Raw genomic sequence first — 17,006 nt, forward strand, 5'->3', positions numbered from 1 at the left:
GTGCTACCTGGGACCCTCAGGAGTTATTTCCATTTTTTAACTATTTAAATAATCAAGAAAAATAGTTCTATGAAAAATTTTATTTTCAGAGCTCATGGCACTGGGCTCACCTTGGTCTTATGTATCCTTTTATCTTGAAAGTGAAAGTCACTCAGTCTTGTCCGACTCTGTGACTCCATGGACTGTATAGTTCATGGAATTCTCCAGGCCAGAATACTGGAGTGGGTAGCCCTTCCCTTCTCCAGAGGATCTTCCCAATGCAGGGATTTAACCCAGGTCTCCTGCATTGCAGGCAAATTCTTTACCAACTGAGCCACAAGGGAAGCCCAGGAACATTGGAGTGGGTAGCCTATCCCTTCTCCAGTGGATCTTCCCAACCCAGGAATAGAACGAGGATTCTTTACCAACCGAGCTTGCTGGAGATCTAAATCCTGCATTTTCTTGTGATCCAGCTCAGATCTCATTTGTCTATCACAGCCTAGAAAAGTTGAGTTTTCTCTTTTTTTTTATTTTTTATTTTTAAACTTTACAAAATTGTATTAGTTTTGCCAAATATCAAAATGAATCTGCCACAGGTATACATGTGTTCCCCATCCTGAACCCTCCTCCCTCCTCCCTCCCCATACCATCCCTCTGGGTCATCCCAGTGCACTAGCCCCAAGCATCCAGTATCATGCATTGAACCTGGACTGGCAACTCGTTTCATACATGACATTTTACATGTTTCAATGCCATTCTCCCAAATCTTCCCACCCTCTCCCTCACCCACAGAGTCCATAAGACTGTTCTATACATCAGTGTCTCTTTTGCTGTCTCGTACACAGGGTTATTGTTACCATCTTTCTAAATTCCATATATATGCGTTAGTATACTGTATTGGTGTTTTTCTTTCTGGCTTACTTCACTCTGTATAATAGGCTCCAGTTTCATCCACCTCATTAGAACTGCTTCAAATGTATTCTTTTTAATGGCTGAGTAATACTCCATTGTGTATATGTACCACCGCTTTCTTATCCATTCATCTGCTGATGGACATCTAGGTTGCTTCCATGTCCTGGCTATTATAAACAGTGCTGCGATGAACATTGGGGTACACATGTCTCTTTCCCTTCTGGTTTCCTCAGTATGTATGCCCAGCAGTGGGATTGCTGGATCATAAGGCAGTTCTATTTTCAGTTTTTTAAGGAATCTCCACACTGTTCTCCATAGTGGCTGTACTAGTTTGCATTCCCACCAACAGTGTAAGAAGGTTCCCTTTTCTCCACACCCTCTCCAGTATTTATTACTTGTAGACTTTTGGATCGTAGCCATTCTGACTGGTGTGAAATGGTACCTCATAGTGGTTTTGATTTGCATTTCTCTGATAATGAGTGATGTTGAGCATCTTTTCATGTGTTTGTTAGCCATCTGTATGTCTTTTTTGGAGAAATGTCTATTTAGTTCTTTGGCCCATTTTTTGATTGGGTCATTTATTTTTCTGGAGTTGAGCTGTAGGAGTTGCTTGTATATTTTTGAGATTAGTTGTTTGTCAGTTGCTTCATTTGCTATTATTTTCTCCCATTCTGAAGGCTGTCTTTTCACCTTGCTAATAGTTTCCTTTGATGTGCAGAGGCTTTTAAGGTTAATTAGGTCCCATTTGTTTATTTTTGCTTTTATTTCCAACATTCTGGGAGGTGGGTCATAGAGGATCCTGCTGTGATGTATGTCAGAGAGTGTTTTGCCTATGTTCTCCTCTAGGAGTTTTATAGTTTCTGGTCTTACGTTTAGATCTTTAATCCATCTTGAGTTTATTTTTGTGTATGGTGTTAGAAAGTGTTCTAGTTTCATTCTTTTACAAGTGGTTGACCAGATTTCCCAGCACCACTTGTTAAAGAGATTGTCTTTAATCCATTGTCTATTCTTGCCTCCTTTGTCAAAGATAAGGTGTCCATATGTGCGTGGATTTATCTCTGGGCTTTCTATTTTGTTCCATCGATCTATATTTCTGTCTTTGTGCCAGTACCATACTGTCTTGATAACTGTGGCTTTGTAATAGAGCCTGAAGTCAGGTAGGTTGATTCCTCCAGTTCCATTCTTCTTTCTCAAGATCGCTTTGGCTATTCGAGGTTTTTTGTTTTTCCATACAAATTGTGAAATTATTTGTTCTAGCTCTGTGAAGAATACCATTGGTAGCTTGATAGGGATTGCATTGAATCTATAAATTGCTTTGGGTAGTATACTCATTTTCACTATATTGATTCTTCCAATCCATGAACATGGTATATTTCTCCATCTATTAGTGTCCTCTTTGATTTCTTTCACCAGTGTTTTATAGTTTTCTGTGTATAGGTCTTTAGTTTCTCTAGGTAGATATATTCCTAAGTATTTTATTCTTTCCATTGCAATGGTGAATGGAATTGTTTCCTTAATTTCTCTTTCTGTTTTCTCATTATTAGTGTATAGGAATGCAAGGGATTTAGAACACCCTAAACACTCCACCAGAAAATTACTAGAACTAATCAATAACTATAGTAAAGTTGCAGGATATAAAATCAACACACAGAAATCCCTTGAGTTTTCTCTTGACTGTAAATTTCTTAGAGCAGAAAGCAACAAATCACAAACTTCTTTGTACATAATCATCTTCACTTTTAAACCTGCTCCCACCTCTGTCAATTAGTTAGGAGCCTCAGGGTCACTCTAGGCTCCTCTTCAATTCACACTCCTTTATGTCTTCTCTGACAATATGCTCCATTTTCCCTGTACCATTCCAGTTAATGCCAGATGCCCCTGGTGTAATTATCAAAATGCCAGCTTTCACTCTCCAAAGTACCCTTGATAGATGATAAATTATATGGTTATCCTAGACCCATATCCAACTCTGCTTTCTTCCTATGTTTTAAATTGAGTCTCCCTTTTTCTCCAACCTTAAAATATAAGTTTTAGTTCAAATGCCCATCAAGTCTCAAAATTGTTAACAGCCTAATTACTCTTGCAGAGGCAAAACTTCAAATCCATCTTTCACAGCTGCCAGAGTTTCTGTCTGAAACTCAAATGTGTCCATGCTACCTCCTTATTGAAGACCATTCCATAGTTCCCAAGAGAGGCTCAAACTGCAATGTCTGGCTTCCAATTATATCTAATATCTCACTCATTTCTATTGTAAATCCTCTTTTGGTCTCTGCCCATCTATCTCCTCTACCTGGAAGACCCTTTCCTTCACTGCCTCCTTTCCTCAATCTTTATGACAAATTGTTGCTAATCAGAACTCAGTAGAAGCAGCATGTTTTACCGCATCACCTCTGATCACCCCTGGTTTAGATTATAGGGCCTTTCTCTACATAACAACTTGTATTCATCACTATTGAATTTATAGTACCATGTTTTTATTATTTACATCTTTGTTTCTCTCACTGGATTAGGAGATCCTTGAGAATGAAGAATTGCTTCTTCCTGATTTGGGGGACAACAGTTAGAAATAACAGTCTATGTAGACAGTCCAGAATTTTTCTCACAATATTTATTACAAAACATCAAACAGAGAGAGAAAAATAATACTAGAAGCATGTGAAGAGCTGCCACTTGGATTTGATCATTATCATTTACTAATCTGCTTCATCAAATCTCTATTCATTTCAAAGCTATGACAAACCTAGACAGCATATTAAAAAGTAGGGACATCACTTTGCTGACAAAGGTCCATATAGTCAAAGCTTTGGTCTTTCCAGTAGTCATGTATGGATGTGAGAGTTCAACCACAAATAAAGCTGAATGACAAAAAATTGATGCTTTCAAGTTGTGGTGCTGGAGAAGACCCTTGAGAGTCTCTTGGACAGCAAGGAGATTAAACCAGTCAATCCTAAGGGAAATCAACCCTTAATATTCATTGGAAGGACTGATGCTGAACCTGAAGCTCCAATGCTTTAGCCACCTGATGCAAAAAGATGACTCACTGGAAAAGACCCTGATGCTAGGAAAAACTGAGGGCAGGAAGAGAAAGGAGACAACAGAGAATGAGACGGTGTAAGGATATCATGGGCTCAATGGACATGAGTTTGAGCAAATTCTGGGAGCTAGTCAAGGACAGGGAAGCCTGGAGTGCAGCAATTCATGGGGTCGTAAAGAGTCGGACATGACTTAGCAACTGAACAACAACAGTAAATTGAAGACACTGATACATTTCACTCCTAAATCTGTCAATATGCAAATCATTAGTTAAAGTTCATTATTTTTTCTTTTAAACATGCATTCATACAATGAAATGCATAAATCTTAAGTGTATAGTTACAGAGTTTTGATAAACATATTTATGTAACTTATCTTTTGTCCATTGAATTATGTTTGCATCTCTGTCAAAATCAGCTGACTAAGTTTGTGTGGATCTAATCCTGAGTTCTTTATTCTATTATACCAACTGATGTGTCTATTCTTTCACCAATACTATGCTGTCTTGATCACTATATCTTTATGATAACTCTCAAAATAGGACATTTTTAGCTGATATCATTTCCTTTCAGCTTGAAGAACTTATTTCTATACAATATAGTTCTAGTTCAGGTATACTGGTGACAAATATTCTTAGTTTGACCTAAAAATGTCTTCATTTTGCTTTTATTCTTGAAGGATATTTTTTCTCGACAGAAAATTCTGGATTAACAGTTCTCCCTTTCAAGCTCTTTAAATATTTTTGTTCTAATGTATTCTAGACTCCATTTTACTCTAATAAGAGATCAATAACAATTTGGATTTTCATTCACATTTATAAAATCTGTTAATTTTCTCTGGCTACATTCAACACTTTCTCTTGATCACTGATTTTCAGAAGTTTGACTATGTTTTGTATGGCTTTCTTTGTATACATTCTGCTTAGGTTTTTCTAATCCTCTCGTGGTGATGGCCTCCACCAAAGTAAAAAAAAAAAAAAGGCCATTATTTGTGTAGGGCAAACTGAGGCCTTTACTCAGTTTATAAACCATACCAATAGGAACTTACCTAGAGCCATCTGCTTTTTCTAAGTGTTGATTCCCCTTCAGAAACTACCTGCATTTTGTTGCTCTCCAGCACTTTCTGGCCACTGGTTTTGATTTTTAGTTTTGTCTTGATTTTGTCTAGACTTTACAGTTGTTATCTGCAGAAGGGTCAGTCAGATAGAATCTTATTCAGACATTATTAGAAACAAGACTCAACAATTCATAAATATTTATTGAATTAAACTTTAGTCTGGCACCTCAAGGACAGAGATCTTTATCTATTTATTTATTAGTATATCACAAATGCCGAGAATTGTGCATGGTATATTTTAAGTATTCAATAAGCCTTTGTTGAATAAATGAACAGATGAATGGTTATTACTGTAATGCCTTATACACAATTGACATTTACATTTCCCATGTACCTTAACTACCTTTCCCAGAAATTGAGCATATACTAAAAAGCAGTATAACCCATAATCTCTTTCCAAAATTAACAACTGTTAACATCTTGTCATATTTTTTTATGTATCTTTTTAAATGAGAGATTCATAAAATTAAATATAAAGTAGAAGATCCCTTAATATATTAACTTTTTGCCCTAACTTTGGGCTCCCGTGTACATATCTTTTAATCTCAGTTACACAGTATTTATTAATCTTTCAATTTTCCAAAGAAAGGAAGGAATTTAAAACTCAGAATATAAGTGATTCTTCTAAAAGAGTTTAATAGGCAAATACGTTAGAAAAAAGTGCTATATGCAGTACAATAAAACTTTATGTCAAGTCTTCTCAGAGCTGTTCGGCTGGCCAAAAAGTTTATTCATGTTTTTCCTTAAGATATTACAGAAAATTTTAAACTTTGGCCAATCCAATAATATTAACCCATGTTGTAAACCACTGAAGATCATGTGCAATGCCGAAGTGCATAGCACTTCCCAAACCTACCCAACCTTGGAACACTATCCTAGAACACCTCACAGGACGACTGTTACCTGAAACTCACTTTGGGGAAAGCAAATATGGAAGACTGCAGATGGTGATTGCAGCCATGAAATTAAAAGACACTTACTCCTTGGAAGGAAAGTTATGACCAACCTAGGCAGTATATTGAAAACCAGAGATATTACTTTGCCAACAAAGGTTCATCTAGTCAGGGGTATGGTTTCTCCAGTGGTCATGTATGGATGTGAGAGTTGGACTGTGAAGAAAGCTGAGCGCTGAAGAATTGATGCTTTTGAACTGTGGTGTTGGAGAAGACTCTTGAGAGTCCCTTGGACTGCAAGGAGATCCAACCAGTCCATTCTAAAGGAGATCAGTCCTGGGTGTTCATTGGAAGGACTGATGCTGAAGCTGAAATTCCAATACTTTGGCCACCTCATGTGAACAGCTGACTTATTGGAAAAGACTCTGATGCTGGGAGGGATTGGGGGCAGGAGGAGAAGGGGACGACAGAGGATGAGATGGCTGGATGGCATCACTGACTCGATGGATGTGAGTTTGAGTGAACTCCAGGAGTTGGTGATGGACAGGGAGGCCTGGTGTGCTGTGATTCATGGGATCGCAAAGAGTCGGACACGAATGAGCGACGAAACTGCTGAATATGGAAGAATCCCATATTCCTAATGCAAAAACTTGGGACATGAAAAGTCATCCTTTGATCATATGGATCAGCTTCCTACTCTTTTGTTCCCCAAATTATCCTTCCTCCACTGAGCCTGGACTTCATTCCTACCTTTCCATTACATTTGCCTTAAGTCAAGTCAGCCATCGTCCTCAGTTATTTACATGTTGATCCAAACATAAAAGAGAATAAAACAGCTGAGCAGACTGAAGGAGCGATTAAGAACCTGGAGATATAAAAGGCAATTGCTTTCAAGAGGATTCACCCAGCACACAGAGCTTTCTTTCATGATTAAATTCTTTTTGAAATCCTAAATCAAAGGTACAGCCTATCAGAGAGCTAGGAAATCCATAATAAAAAAAAGTCATTGATGAGAGCCATTTTGTTATTATACTGAGTGCTTTTGACAGCATTTGCTGCCTAAGCACATGCGGGAAATGGCAATACACGCTGAACGCTTTCTTTATATACAAAAATTCTACAAGAAAGTGCCCAATGATAGAGAAAAAAAGAAATCAAACACAGTTGGCAAGTCAAAGCAAGCAGAATTAATGTCTCTGAACCACAGCCCAGGCATCTCCAGCTCCCCAAGGAGACTGGCTGGAAACTATAGCTTTCGTTCAGTCCTTTCAGAACTCTATTAATTTTTTTCTGCTCGGCTGAGTCAGGACTATATAGGAGACAGGCAAGGGGCAGGACAATCCTTTTTTAAAAGTCTTCAAACCAATCCTGAATAGGCATCAGTAATATTCAAGAAGTAACAAGCATGAGTCATAAATATCCTTGGGGACCCAGAAACATTTTCTAATCAAGGACGGAAGAGTCCCAAACTGGGACAGAACATACAAGCCAGGTTAATCGGTTATGCTGTTTCTCTTGATAAATATGTCTTCCATTGTGGTATTTTCATTTCTTGTTTTCACTTTGGAGACACTGATGTCAAAAGCAGTTTAGGGAAGGGTATAAGGAAGTGAGGCTTCCCAGGTGGCAAGAGTGATAAGGAACCTTCCTCACAATGTAAGGGAGATAAGAGACACAGATTCAGCCCCTGAGCTGGGAAGATCCCTTGGAGGAGGGCAAAGCAACCCACTCCAGTATTCTTGCCTGGAAAATCCCCACGGACAGAGGAGCCTGCTGGGCTACAGTCCATGGGGTCACAGAGTCAGACGCGACTGAGACTGAACAACAACAACAAAATGCAGAAGGAAGTGACAGTCAGAGTGATGGGTCCTTAGACCTGCCCTAGTTTGGCAGACAAGAAAGTAAATTGGTAAAACCAAGTAAGCCTTTTTATGTGGAAACCCAGAAATCCACCCCGTGTGATTAGGGGGATCAGGTGAAAAGCAGAATGCTTTCTGGCCACAGCGTTCATCGTGGACTAAGAACTTATCATTTTCTTTCCTTTTTAAAAAGTGAAAGCAATAATTTTCTGATTGCTATAGAAATGTTTTCCCATTGATTTCATCATACCAAAAAGAGAGGTAAAGTGAAGCAAGGAAAAATCCCCCCAAGTTCCAATATGCCTAGATCAGTGCTGTTAACAGCTTGGTTCATATTCGTCTAGATTCCATGATACACAGATCACACACTTACAGTATGTTATAAAAATGGATTCCTCCTTTGTACACTATTTTATAACTTTATTCCGCTTAACTGTATATCATGATCATCTTTCTGTATCAATAATTTCAACATTATTTCGAATAACTACAAAACATTCCTTTAATTGGCTATATCACAATTCACCTGCCTAAGCTCATGCTGAATATTTAATTTTTCACTATTATAAATGTACTTACTTACACAGCTTTGTTTATTTCATATTTATCCAGGGGAAAAAAATCTATATATACAACTGCTAGGTCCAGAGCATACACAGATGAAATCTGTATACATTTTGCCAGGTTTCCCTGATGGCTCAGCGGGTAAAGAATTCACCTGCATTGCAAGAGATGCAGGAGATGTCTGTTGGGAAGATTCCCTGAAGAAGAAAATGGCAACCCACTCCAGTATTCTTGCCTGGGAAATCCCACTGGACAGAGGAGCTTGGTGGGCTACAGTCCATGAAGTCGCAAACAGTCAGATACAACCAAGCACACGAGCACATACATTTTGCCAGCAGGGGAGTGGAGAGTATATTAGTTTTCACTCACACCAACAGTATGTTAGAGTCAGCACTGAGCTTCCGTACTTGGGATCTGAGATGCTTCTCACCCAAACTGGGGCTTCCCCCACATGATAGAATCTGAACTCTCAAGAGAATCTGAACTCAAGGACAGAGTCTGACACTTTACCTTTATATCCTCCAATGCACTAAATGGCATTGGTTCTACACTGGATACCCAAACAAGGTTCTGATAAACAGGCCAAGTTCCTATCATGACCTCCAGACCCTACAGTTCTGTTCACCCCCATCACCTTTCCAGCTCCCTCTCCCATAACTCTTCCCCTTTGCTGGCTCCAACCACATTGATAGCATTTATGTCCCTCCAACATACTTAGCACACTCCCATCAGAGCCTCAGCATCTGCCTTCTCCTCTCTCTGGAACTTTCTTCCCCTGATACCCACGAGACTCATTCCCTTAGGATGCTGCTGAAAGGCCCCTTTTTTTATCAGTGAGGTTTTCCTATCTTAAATTCCAACTCCCTCAACCTTCTCTATCCTCCTTCCATTATATCTACTTTCTCCAGTGTCTTTGTTACCATTGGTGCTAGTGGTAAAAAACAAACAAAAAACCCTGCCTGCACAGCATAGCACAGACCTGATGTATGTCTCTTGCTTACCTTGTTTCCCTTCTGCCTCTGCCCACTAGGGCAGGAATTTTTTCTGTTTTATTCACTGTTGTATCCCTGGTACCTAGAAGAGGTGCTCAGTGAATATCTATTAAATGAAGAAGTTAATTTATGAAAATAAAGAATGAATGAAGATATCGGCAAGCAGAAAGTTAATTGCTGGAATTATAAAGGAGGGCACAATTAAAGCATACTTGTAGGTGAACAGAATAAGCTAAATAGACCTGATAATGTCTGCATCATCTGAGTTATACAGCCATTCAATGACTGCCCAAAGTTGGAAGTAGAAGAATACAGATAATCTATGAAAAGCTTATAGTCCTTTTGGGAACATAAAACTCGTGATAGTTTTTACAAACTATCATAAAGTAATTGTTGTCTGTTTTTTAGTCTATAAGTCGTGTCCAACTCTCTGAGACCCCATGGACTGTATCCCATCAGGCTCCTCTCTCCATGGGATTTTCTGGGTAAGAATACTGCAGTGGGTTGCCATTTCCTAATCCAGGGAAATAAAACTCAGACCTTGCCCTCAAGGACTCTATAAGCCAGCCATGTTGATTACCACTTAATACTAGTTAGGGGGTGCTATTTGTAGCAGACATGAGAGGCCCTTGACCCAGATGAGTCTATAAGGGAGGATGGGGGCACTGCCAGGAAATGTGGTCCCCAAGTCCAGATGTGAAGAACATATCAAATAGGAATCAGCCAGACAGTACAAAGGAATGCTTGCAAGAAGGAGAGAGCCACCTGTGCAAAAGCACAAAGGCAAAGAGAAACTGTGGAACTGCAGGGAGGGGACCGCCGCCCACCGAGGCAGAGAGCCTGAGACAGAAGCGGGACATTTGGCTGGAGAGGTGAGCAAGCCCAGCGGAGGGGAGGGAGGGGGGTTCTCTTCCGGGTCCATCTCTGCCTCAGAGACACTGGGCTCCACGGGAAGAATTAAGAATGACAAGTCAGTCCAAATCTTTAATAAACTCATTTCACTACATTTCAGACATACGGAATGTGCTAAAAGAGAGCAAGAATTCATTTAATAGGATCTGAAGCCTCTGCCAGAACCTGCAGACTAAAGTAAAAAGATAAAAGGAGAGATTCAGATCTCAGCCCTCCTTAGGGCTGCAGAAACAGGTGCCCTGGGCGGCAGAGTGGGCAGGGTAGCCAAGCGCCCTGCATTCCCGCGGTGGTCCTGGCTGCTGCCTCTGGAGAAGCGGAAGCACTGTGAACAGAAATCTGAGATATACAGGGGGAGTTGGCTTATTTTCCCATCATTTCCTTCCCTCTTTTAGCTCCATCTGTTCTCTCATGGCTAGTGATTCATAGGGTGCTTGTCTGATCAAAATTGACATTCATTTAATAAAGAACTGAATCTATGACGAACTACAAAAGCCTTTCTACTTTGTGTTGTTTATCATCATTTTCCCTCCATTTTGACAAATAATTGGGGAAATGAACACAATTGGCCTCTAGCCTGAGCGTATGTACTAAAAAAAAAAAAAAAGTAGTTTCATTACAGTAGCATTTCTGCATGCCAGCCTCACCAGGAAAATTTAAAAATTCTGATGCTTTAATCTCACCCTCAGACATTCCCATTAAGTGGGTTTGGGAAGGTTGCACGATATAGTGATTATGCTGCTGCTGCTGCTAAATCGCTTCAGTCATGTCCGACTCTGTGCGACCCCATACACGGCAGCCCACTAGGCTCCTCTGTCCCTGGGATTCTCCAGGCAAGAACACTGGAGTGGGTTGCCATTTCCTTCTCCAATGCATGAAAGTGAAAAGTGAAAGTAAAGTCGCCCAGCCCTGCCTGACTCTTAGCGACCCCATGGACTGCAGCCTACCAGGCTCCTCCGTCCATGGGATTTTCCAAACAAGAGTACTGGAGTGGGGTGCCATTGCCTTCTCCGATAGTGATTATAACATACCTAGAGTCCCTTGGACTGCAAGGAGATCCAACCAGTCCATTCTGAAGGAGATCAGCCCTGGGATTTCTTTGGAAGGAATGATGCTAAAGCTGAAACTCCAGTACTTTGGCCACCTCATTCGAAGAGTTGACTCATTGGAAAAGACTGTGATGCTGGGAGGGATTGGGGGCAGGAGGAGAAGGGGACGACAGAGGATGAGATGGCTGGATGGCATCACTGACTCGATGGACGTGAGTCTGAGTGAACTCCGGGAGTTGGTGACGGACAGGGAGGCCTGGTGTGCTGCGATTCATGGGGTCGAAAAGAGTCAGACACGACTGAGCGACTGATCTGATCTGATCTGATTAAATCTTCTAAGAAGTCCAATTATAAAGATCATATTTGACAGTGTATCATCTCAAATCTTCCAAATTTATTTCACCATGGGACCAACTATTTTTTGGCAGATCTTTTTGTTTGTTTGTTTTTGGCCATGCTGAGTGGCATGGAGGAACTTCCCTGACCAGGGATCGAACTCTCACCCACTGTTGTAGAAGCACAGAGTCTTAACCACTTGACCACCAGGGAAGTCCCTGGCAGAACCATTATTAACATCTAACAAAACACTAATCTTCAGCAAAAAATAATTTGAGAAGTGCTAGTCTTTCTAAGGAAACAAATTCCCAGGAATAATTCCGTATATTATTACCATTTCTTATTTATTATCAATCATATTTGAATAAAACCCTAGAGAGAGGAGAGAGGCCTGGGCTTTCATTAATCCTCCTCATTTAGGTATAATTATTTTAAGACAAATGATAAGCAAATAAACAAGCATGAAGACTTTGCTCTTCTACAAAAGACCACTTTTTAAACAGAGTATGAAGGGCTTTCCAGGAGGCTCAGTAGATGAACAATCTGCCTGCAATGCAAGAGACTCCGGTTCAACCCCTGGGTCGGGAAGGTCCCCTGGAGGAGGAAATGGCAACCCATTATAGTATTCTTGCCTGGGAAATGTCGTGGACAGAGGAGCTGGTGGACTACAGTCCATGGGGTCACGAAGAGTCCCACACGACTGAAGTGACTGAGCACACACAAGAAGCCCATTACCCACTGATTCTGTCTTTCGCTCATCCAGTTGAGCTACAGTAAAATCTGCTCCAAGATAGCAAATAATATTTTCTCAAAGCAAATGTATCAATAATTTACAACTCTGCCTCATTTTTATTATGACCTCTGGGCATAGGTTTGTGATCCACAAAATAACTAGTCCATGTAAGTAATGTAATAAATATTAAATAAACCCTTTGGAGGCAATCCATAGCAGTGAAAACAGCACACCCTCTTGAAGCAGACAACCTGAGTTTAAAGCACATCACCAGTACTTATTCCAGAGAAGGCAATGGCACCCCATTCCAGTACTCTTGCCTGGAAAATCCCATGGATGGAGGAGCCTGGTGGGCTGCAGTCCATGGGGTCGCTAAGAGTTGGACACGACTGAGCGACTTCACTTTCACTTTTTCACTTTCATGCATTGGAGAAGGAAATGGCAACCCACTCCAGTTTTCTTGCCTGGAGAATCCCAGGGGCAGGAGAGCCTGGTGGGCTGATGTCTATGGGGTCACACAGAGTCGGACACGACTGAAGTGACTTAGCAGCAGTAGCAGCAGCCAGTACTTATTAGTTTTGTGTCCTCTGGCAACCTTACCTCTCAGATCTCAAGTCTGGCCACTAAAGTGAAGATACCGGAAATACCTAATTTTCAGGACTCTCGGAGGACTAATTTATATACAGAAGCTAATGGACTTAAATATGGTACTCCTTGAGCTATTTCAAATCCTGAAAGACAATGCTCTGAAAATGCTGCACTCAATATGCCAGCAAATTTGGAAAACTCAGCAGTGGCCACAGGACTGGAAAAGATCAGTTTTCATTCCAATCCCAAAGAGAGGCAATGCCAAAGAATGCTCAAACTACCGCACAATTGCAGTCAACTCACACGCTAGTAATGCTTAAAATTCTCCAAGCCAGGCTTCCGAAATATGTGAACCGTGAACTTCCAGATGTTCAAGCTGGTTTTAGAAAACGCAGAGGAACCAGAAATCAAATTGCCAATATCCACCGGATCATCAAAAAAGCAAGAGAGTTCCAGAAAAACATCTACTTCTGCTTTATTGACTATGCCAAAGCCTTTGACTGTGTGAATCACAATAAACTGTGGAAAATTCCAAAAGAGATGGGCATACCAGACCACCTGACTGCCTCTTGAGAAACCTATATGCAGGTCAGGAAGCAACAGTTAAAAATGGACATGGAATAACAGACTGGTTCCAAATAGAAAAAGGAGTCCATCAAGGTTGTATATTGTCACCCTCTTATTTAACTTCTATGCAGAGTACATCATGAGAAACACTGGCCTGGAAGAAGCACAAGCTGGTATCAAGATTGCCAGGAGAAATCTCAATAACCTCAGATATGCAGATGACACCACCCTTATGGCAGAAAGTAAAGAAGAACTAAAGAGCCTCTTGATGAAAGTGAAAGAGGAGAGTGAAAATGTTGGCTTAAAGCTCAACATTCAGAAAACGAAGATCATGGCATCTGGTCCCATCGCTTCATGGGAAATAGATGGGGAAACACTGGCTGACTATTTTTCTGGGCTCCAAAATCACTGCAGATGGTGATTGCAGCCATTAAATTAAAAGACGCTTACTCCTTGGAAGGAAAGTTATGACCAACCTAGAGAGCTTATTAAAAAGCAGAGACATCACTTTGCCAACAAAGGTCCATCTAGTCAAGGCTATGGTTTTTCCAGTGGTCATGTATAGATGTGAGAGTTGGACTATAAAGAAGGCTGAGCACCGGAGAATTGATGCTTTTGAACTGTGGTGTTGGAGAAGACTCTTGAGAGTCCCTTGGACGCAAGGAGATCCAACCAGTCCATCCTAAAGGAAATCAGTCCTGGATGTTCATTGGAAGGACTGATGTTGAAGCTGAAACTCCAATACTTTGGCCACCTGATGCGGAGAGCTGACTCATTTGAAAAGACCCTGATGTTGGGAAAGATTGAGGGCAGGAGGAGAAGGGGATGACAGAGGATGAGATGGTTGGATGGCAACATCAACTCAATGGACATGGGTTTGGGTGGACTCTGGGAGTTGGTGATGGACAGGGAGGCCTGGCGTGCTGCAGTTCATGGGGTCGCAAAGAGTCAGACATGACTGAGTGACTGAACTAAACTGAACAGAAATGATTTCTAAAGTAATGACAGTTATTTTTATTAGAAATTGCTTCAAAATTTTTTCCAGGTATAATGTGAGGTAACGTTTTAAAATAAAGGCATCTTTCTTTGTTCAGGAGTATTTTTGAAAGAATGAGCATTCTGCTGGAAACTCAAACATATATAGCCCTCTGGTATAGTTGAGGTCACAGTCATTCTCATAAATCCTCAATTTTCTATTCCTGAGCAGATACTAACAATGAACTCCTTTACATTTGTCTGCACAAGCATCTTATGGCCAAAGGACAGGTTAATGGGCAGCCGAATTTGGAGTTATTGACAAAAACAAACATACTTTATGTCTACTCTCAGGCTATATTTTTGAGTAAGAATATTGAAAGACTGAAGAAATTGTAGGGAAAACTCCTGCAAATATCTATTCCAAATCAGATCTAAAATACTCAGAATGCTCCAATCCCAGAAACTCACTTCTTTGAGCCAATGACAATGCTGTTTTATTTGTGTTCTTAGAGACCAAATGTAAAGTAACCTGGAAATGTAAATATAATGAGTAAGGTATTCCATCTCACAAGGTAATCTACATCGCTATTTATTACAGATTTCTGAACTGTGACCACTCTTATCTTTACAAATGGATTCCCACTCTAGGACACTTTATGAAGGAACAAAGAAGAAATGGTTGTCTTCTTCTCTCATTCAAACTCCCTGACACTGAAGAATCCTTGAGTTGCTTCCTTTGGGTTAGAGCTTAAAGTTAAAAATTCTTTAATTCTCTCCTTTTTTAACAGTTTTATTGAGGAATGATTGACATACAGAAAGCTATAGATAGTTAATGTACACAACTTGTGAGTTTGGAGATAAGTTTCCCCGGTAGCTCACTGAAAAAGAAACGGGTTCGATCCCTGGGTCAGAAGATCCCCTGGAGAAGGAGATGGCAATCCACTCCAGTATTCTTGCCTGGAGAATCCCGTGAACAGAGGAGGCTGATGGGCTACAGTTCATGGGATCACAAAGAGTCAGATATGACTTAGCAACTAAACAACAACAACAACAATACATCCCTGAAACTCCCATCATTATCAATGCCACAAGCTTGCCCAAAAGTTTCCACTTGCCCCCTTATATATTGAGGGGTTTCTTTTCCCTTTTGTAGTAAGAGCACTTAACATAAGATCTACTCTCTTAGCATTCAATACAAAATTATTCATCATGAGCCCTATTTTGTACAGTAGCTCATCACAAACTATTTTGCAAAGTGGAAACAATCTATCTTTTGACCAACATTTTCCCATTGGCCCATTCCCTGCCCTCCTCCCTGGCAATCACCATTCTACCCTCCACTTTTATGTGTTTGACTATTTTGAGTCCTCATATAGGTGAAATCATGCAGTATTTGTCTTTCTGTATTTGGCTTATTTCACTTAGCATGATGTCCTGCTGATCCATCCCCAATGTGGCAAATGGGAGGATTGCCATCTTTTTTCAGGCTAAGTAAGATTCCGTTGTATGTATATGCCACAATTTTTAAAACTGGAGGATAATTACAAGATTGTCTACATTTTTTAAAATCCATTCATCTGTTGATGGACACTTTGATTGCTTCCCTGGTTTGGCTATTGTCAATAATGATGCAATGAACATGGAAGTAGAGATACTCTTTGAGATTCAGATTTCAACTCTCTTGGATATATGCCCCAAAGTCGGATTGCTGAAAATTTTTCACATGACCTAGAAAACCAACTTGTCTGTCTGGTTGCCACTCACCCTCTGCTCATTTCTAAGTCTTCGTACTCCAGTCATATTACACTACCCTTTCCTCCAATTCTCCTGTTAGTCTAACTACTTATTCAGTCCCCTTTCATCATCTTTTTGCCATATCCAGCTGGGTTTTTGTCCCTATTAGTCATTATGAAACTTACCATTACTTCAGTTCAGTTCAGTTCAGTCGCTCAGTCGTGTCCGACTCTTTGCGACTCCATGGACTGCAGTATGCCAGGCTTCCCTGTCCATTGCCAACTCCCGGAATTTACACAAACTCATGCCCATTGCATCAGTGATGCCATCCAACTGTCTGATCCTCTGTCGTCTCCTTCTCCTCCCGCCTTCAATCATTCCCAACATCAGGGTCTTTTCCAATGAGTCAGTTCTTTGCGTCAGGTGGCCAAAGTATTGGAGTTTCAGTGAATATTCCAATGAATATTCAGGAATATTCAGGATTGATTTCCTTTAAGATGGACTGGCTGGATCTCCTTGCTGTCCAAGGGACTCTCAAGAGTCTTCTCCAACACCACAGTTCAAAAGCATCAACTCTTTGGCACTCAGCTTTCTTTATAGTCCAACTCTAACATCCATACATGACTACTGGAAAAACCATAGCTTTGACTGGATGGACTTTTTCAGTAAAATAATGTCTCTGCTTTTTAATAAGCTGTCTAGATGGGTCATAGCTTTTCTTCTAAGAAGCAAGCGTCTTTTAATTTCATGGCTGCAGTCACCAT

The sequence above is a fragment of the Bos indicus x Bos taurus genome, chromosome 4 (assembly GCF_003369695.1).
Source record: "Bos indicus x Bos taurus breed Angus x Brahman F1 hybrid chromosome 4, Bos_hybrid_MaternalHap_v2.0, whole genome shotgun sequence".
NCBI classification, from domain to species: Eukaryota; Metazoa; Chordata; class Mammalia; order Artiodactyla; family Bovidae; genus Bos; species Bos indicus x Bos taurus.